The sequence below is a fragment of the Bidens hawaiensis genome, unplaced genomic scaffold, assembly GCF_021521415.1.
Source record: "Bidens hawaiensis isolate Kalapana, Puna unplaced genomic scaffold, B.hawaiensis_p1.1 tig00021042_1, whole genome shotgun sequence".
In the NCBI taxonomy this organism is placed as follows: Eukaryota; Viridiplantae; Streptophyta; class Magnoliopsida; order Asterales; family Asteraceae; genus Bidens; species Bidens hawaiensis.
The window spans coordinates 91624-98665 of record NW_027493257.1 but is presented as its reverse complement, the minus strand read 5'-3'; positions in this window follow the sequence as shown (position 1 = coordinate 98665).

Below are 7042 nucleotides of genomic sequence, written 5' to 3'. Positions count from 1 at the left end.
GTAATATGTCTCCAAAATGAGGATCAGGCCTCACAGTAGTAGCCAAAGTCAGAGTTGGAGGCATTGGAGACGTAGGCATCTGCACAGGTGTTGGAGAACGAGGAAAATCTGTCATTGTAATAGGAGTAGGAGATCGTGGAATCTGTGGAACTGGAACTGAAGAAGCAGTAGAAGAAATAATAGGAGTAGAAACAGCAGTAAAAGGCAAAAATGGCTGACTCGGTATCTCAATACCCGAACCCCTTCTAACTCGTTGTTTCTTGGGTTTCTCCCCCTTTTCCGTCATCGGTTCTTTACCTTACGCTTACGCTTCTGTTTATAACTTAACTCGGCTTGTGGTCCTGGACCACCATCACCGCCATCATCTCCATCATCACCACCATCACCACCTTCACGTTCTGAATCGGAATCGTCATGAGCCCAACGATCATTAGGTGGCGCGACATAATTAATATTCGCTAGATGACCAATCAAACGTTTAAACCTTGGTCGATCTGCCAAACTCTGACCTCTATACGATCTCAAACGTCGCATCGTCTCTTCATTCATATGATCGAGCCTCATCACGTCTGCTTGATCTTTTTACAACTCAGGCACCAGATCATTTATCATTTGTAAAAATCTGGGATACATTAAGAACTTATGTCTGCTGGTGATGTTTTCTTTCAAATGATAAAAAACCAATTCAGAGAAATTGAACGGTTTATTCAGCACTAGAGCCACGAATGTAGATTGTAGCATCACCCTGAACTCGTCGAAACCTCCTTTCTAACCACCCAGGCAATGAATAAGAACATGAAGCAGATACTTGTATTGTTCACACAAGTTCGCTTTGTTGTACATTGGTTTGCCTAAATCTCCATTATACATTACTCGCCCGAATAATCCTCTGATCAACGCTTGATCGAACTCACACCTATCATCAATAGTATCGTTAAAACCCAGTGAGTCTCGTATAACCCCAAAATCTATCACTACCCGCTTGTTTTGAACAACCGCTTCAATCTGATTTTCCGCTTCATTAATTCTGGTTGTATTCCAGAATTCCCTGATTATTTTTTGATAAACGACTGTTCGGGTAGAGATGGCCTTGTAGATTCTTGAGCAGATGAGAAAACTAATCATACCCCCAAAGATAGGAGTATCTTCAAAGTTCGGCTCTAAAAACGCACATATGTTGTGGCTCTTATTCCAAGACATTGCCATTTCTGTTAAGAACAAACATACATAAGTAAAATATTCCAAAATAATCAAAGTATTAACGAATGACTATCACATTCGCTAAAAACTTTAAACGAATAGGACATTCGTTATACATTAAAAGGTTCATTCGTTACAAGTAACAAACTGCCCTTAATCGTTAACCGATTCGTTACAAGTAACGAATCAAGTTTAACGAATTATTCAGATTTGTTGAATCATTTAACGAATCAGACTCAATCATCAATTTGACTAACCCAGGAGTCAAATTATAATCAATTTTGACTAATCAAAGTCAAAACCGACGATGTTCATCGCATTAATTCTTCTTAATTTCCAAACATTTTTACAAATAACCAGATCATAATCCTTAAACCGATTTTTGACCAAAACAATATGCATGGCCTCGGGGAACTCCGATACACCATGTATGAATGGATCCAGACTTATGTATACTTTTAATCAGAGTATGTCCGTTTCTTATTATTGTAACACAATGTTTTAAGGATTCATAGATCCTCTACAAATAGTATGACTCTAAAAGAGTTTGTAAAAGTGTAGGGCGTATTCACCTTTTTTATTGTAATCAATTTCTGATACTGATTCCTGTTTATGGTCAGTTTTGGTTAATGACTCCTACCTATAATCAGTTTCTGTTACTGATTCCTGTTTCTGATTTCTGATTCATTGATTGATTAATTGTTATCTCGGACCTCACACGAGTATTCAGAGTTAGATGCCTAAGACTGATTGAGCAACACTTCTACTTTCTATCACGCTCTAGAGATTAACCCGTTAGAACTTCGGAACTTGGCACATTCTATGAGATCGGCACGCTTCCCGAGGTTAAATATATGTATAAAATATGTGTTGGTGTGTGAGATGTGAAGTGTCGTACACCTTTCTATTTATAGCTGATTTTAGGTTCCTTCGCATAGCGCGAAGGATAAAAGGTTCAGCCGTTCGCACAGCTGGAACCGTTTTAATATTGGCTGAGTCATCAGGCATCTTGCCATGTGGCACCATGTGTCCACACATGTCATGCATGAATTATTGCTCCTTCGCGTAGCGCGAAGTAAAGGTGGATAAATTCTTCGCATAGCGCGAAACAACTCAATGTTGGTTTATGTATTTTATCTTTCACGTAACGCGAAGATGTTATAACTGGTCCGTTCGTGTGGCGCGAAAGATCAAGTTTCCAGATTTTCACTTTTAGTCCTTGTACTTTTCAAAAATACTAAAGCGTCCCTTATATGGCTCGCGGTGATGCGAGCGTGCGAAGTGCAAAGTGCGCCATCAAAACGCCACATTACGCCCATTACCCGAGCCCGTGCACGTGTGCGTCGGGTGCTTCGCACCCTCCGCTAGAACTAGTGAGAGTGGTTAGCCACATAATAATATTACTATGGAAACTCTCTTTCTTATAAAGAGCGTCCATTTTCTTCCCTCTTTTCGTGTGGGATGAAAGTTTTATTTCTTATTTATACTCATATGGAATGTTTTCACTTTCCTCCTTTCCATGTGGGATGAAAATTTCATATTTCCTTAAATTGAGATCTCTTATTTTTCTTATCTCATTTCCCATTATTTGTTTTGAAAATATTTTAATCCCTCATCTTTCAAAATTGACATTTTTAATCCAAAATAAATATGGGATTTTTCGGGATGTTACAAGGTCAGTGTAATCTACACAAACTCTCCACTTATCATTCTTCTTCTGTACTACTACCACATTGGCAAGCATCTTGGGAACTTGACTTCCCTGATCATTCTAGCTCTCAACAGCCTATCAACCTCTTCTTGTATAATGACATTTCTTTCTAGGACGAACTTCCTTTTCTTTTGTTGGATTGACCTGAAACTTTTGTCCAAACCCAACTTATGAGTAATAATATTTTTAGAAATTCCTGTCATGTCCTCGTGTTTCCATGCAAAGGTAGAGATTATGCTTTTGAGGAACTTGACCAATTGATCTTCAATGTTTTTAGGAATCCTAGTTCCTATCAACATTTTGATGTCAAAATTCTAATCATCTTGTACTTTTTTGACTTCTTGCTCAGTCACTTCCAAGACATCAAGTGTTTTGTTCTTTGATTGCTCTGCTTGAGTTAGTTTAGCTGTTGATTTCATTGACGAGGAGCAACAATCTTTAGCTTCTTGTTGATCACCTTAAATCATAACAATTCCCTAAGGTGTCGGCATCTTGATACACTAGTTATAGGTCGATGGGACCGCTTTCATATTGTGGATCTAGGGTCTGCCTAAGATAACATTGAGAGAGGTTAATGCATTAATAACACAAAATTTATGGATAGAGTTACTCCCTCAACATAAACATGAAGCTTTATCTCTCCCACTATACTCTTGGCTTCTCCGCTAAATCCCACCAAGACTAGGGATTTTGATACAATCTAGGATTCTAGAATATTCATCCTCTTCAGGGTATCCCACTAGATGATATTCATCGAACTTCCATTGTCCACCAAGATCCTGCGTACAAAACAATTAGCAATATATAGGGTTATGACCAAACCGTTGTAATGAGGATCCTGAATGTTATTCAGATCTTCGTTATCAAACATGACACAGGCTTCCTTGGGTAGACTCATCGTCTTTGTCGGTACCTCTGGCTTCTCTGCTTTAGCTACTTTTGCATTCCTTTTAGCTGCTGAGTAGGACGTGTCACATATATCTGAACCTCCGGAGATAACATTTTCAATCCGAGCGCCTAAAGGTGGAGATTCCGCCCTTTTGGGATCCTACTTGGGACATCGGTTTCGATTTTTCTTTCCCGGCAACTCTTTTAAGTGACCCTTGCTCAGTAGGTAACTGATCTCCCTTCTTAGAGCAATACAATCTTCTATCATATGACCAAAATCTTCATGAAAGACACACCACTTGGATTTGTCCTTCTAGGTAGTGTTTTTCTCGTTCTTACGTGGTCGTCTTGCTTTTTCACCTAGATCTTACATAGCACACATTAATCCAAGAATATCAACTGAAAAATAATAATCATTTAAATTAAGATAAGAATCGTCATTCTCATCATCGTCCACCACATCCCCTATCATTTCTAGCATACATATTTGATTGATATAGTTTGGATGATGGGGAATCCGACTTCATGTTTGGGTGGTTGTAGCTATTTGAATTTTGAACCATCCAGCCTCTACTGAATCATCCTGTCTTCTTCCAGCCTGATGAACCTTAAAGCCCTATTCCTTGCTTCGTCCAGATTCCTGCAAGGATTCATGATGAGATCCTCATAGAAAGAGCTATGTTTCTTGAGACCCATCTTGAAATCTTGCACAGCCGTTGCAACATTGAGGTTGGGGATCACTAGGGCCTCCTTGTTGAATTTGCTGACATAATCCTTAAGGGATCCATCTTTGCCCTATGTTACTCTATACAAGTCACTAATTAATCTTTTGAAACTTCTATAGCAAGAAAATTGGTTATTAAACTGATTAACTAAATGAGCAAAAGACTTAAAAGAGAAAGGATGGACACTTAGGATCCATTTCAATAAAGCTCCGATTAAAGTTGAGATAAAGCCTTTGCACAAGCAGGCTTCATTTAGATTCTGAGGTATGGGGTTGATCTCCATCCTCTCGCAATACTAGGCGGCATGCTCTTCAGGATTCGTGGTTCCATCATACAGCTTCATGCTTGGAGTCTGGAACCATTTCGGGATCTCAGCATCGATATGGGGGTGCAAATCTCGAGATCATGTGATTGCTAGGAGCTACTTCTGGAATCAGTTGGACTATTCTAGGTACACTAGAGATTAACTCTTTCAATTTCTGCAACTCTTTTTGAACCATTAGATTAATACCGAAATCCTACACAACATCTGGGTTAGTCATAGGAATAACAACATTATTAAAATTACCAGTATCGGGAATCCTAGTTGGGGATCCAGGGATAACATCGAAATCCCGAGTGGGAGTAGCTTGCAAGGCCTGGACGGGATCATTTATTCTGGTTGAAACTGCATGGTAATGAAGTCATCATAACGGTTCCCTTGGGATCATGACACATCAAAGTTCATGTTCTTAGGTAGTAATTGAGTGAAGGATTCCTCCGCCGGCTTCTTTCTTTGTGCCCGGATATCCCAGAGCTCCCTCATGACAGAGTTGTTGGTTTGTTTTTGAGTCTCCATGCGTTCCTTCATCTACATTAAAACATCAAAAATATCATCGTTAGACATAAGGGCAAATCTTTGAGCTAGCACGCCGGCAGAAGGCCTTCTTATAGGAGGAACCATGTTGCTTGATCCTCCGGCTCCTGAGACGTTAACGCCGATGTTGGTAGTCTTCCTCTGAACAGCGGGTGGAGAAGGAAGTGATTGAGCGGCTCCGGAAACTGCGGATGGCATGGATGAAGATGCAGCTTTTGATTGAGAGGCCATTTTTTAGTATAGCTTTGTAAGGTAACGGTTTACGATGAAAGTGAATACGGATTTGAGAATGAAAAACACCACTTGTCCCATGGTGGGTGCCAAACTGTTTTGGTCAACAAATCACCGAAGCAGTAATTGAACAATTTCGTTAAGTGAGATAGTGTGTTCTTCGATAAAATAATAAACAAGTGCGGTAAAAGTAAATGGATGACACAATGATATAGCGAGGAAAAACCTTAGATCCTGGTGAGGATCCTTGGGAAAAAATCTCGGGAGAGGAAATTATCCACTGTCTAAATTTATTAATAATGAAAAAGTAGGTTACAGCTTGAGAACTGAATGAGAATGAAAGCTAAGTACATTATCAAGTGTCGTGAGTGTAGAGAGTGTGTATGTTGTGTCCTAGGTTGTTCTCAGCAGCCCCATTATATAGAAATGAAAAACAACTGCAATTCCTATAAATCTGGGAACCCTAGCCGCCATGACCGTTTGAAGACGTGTTCTACAATCCCACCTGCATTTCAACTGGTCCCCAATCTTTCAGGTAGAATTAGCCATCTAGCCATTGCAGCTTTTTATAGTTTTGAGTAACCTACAAGCATAACAGAAATAAAACATGTGTAGTAGGTTAGTTCAGGATCCTGCAGCTAGCTGGGAATTCAAGCTATCAGGATAATCGTCAGGATCATGCTCGGGAAAAAATAACCTCTAACAACCATTCACCGCTTATAGATCATGCTTGTGTTCCGTATACAGCCCGTCTTAAGAATCAGAAATTTGGTAGAGAGTACGGAAACTTCTTAGACATGTTCAGGCATCTTAGGATTAATCTTTCATTTATCGAGGCCCTCCAGCATATGCCGAAATATGCGAAGTTTTTAAAAGATCTTCTTAAAAGAAAGGAAAGTCTGGAGGAGCTTTCGACCGTTCCACTGAAAAGAGAGTGTTCTGCAGTAGTGCTCAATAAGGTTCTGAAAAGTTACCCGATCCCGGTTTTTCACTGTTCCATGTTTGTTCGGTAGGGATACCTCATGCCAGGCCTTAGCAGATCTAGGAGCTAGCATTAACTTAATGTCGTATTCATTATATGAGAAGCTAGGCCTAAGAGAACTCACAGCCACCCGTATGTCATTATCTTTAGCTGACCATTCGGTGAAGTACCCTAGGGAAATCATAGAAAACTTGCTCGTGAAAGTCGATAATTTGGTTTTCCCCGTAGATTTTGCGGTTTTAAATATGGAGGCCGATGAGATAGTTCCTATTATTTTAGGTCGTCCATTCTTACGTACTGCTAGGGCACTCGTTGATGTTTTTGAAGGTAAGATCACTCTTAGAGCCGGCGACGATAGTATCACTTATGTTGCTAAATCCATAAGACACCCGAGTGGTCAAGACGGTCTCATTGATCCATGTCATCCCGTTTATTCGATTGAGTGTTTT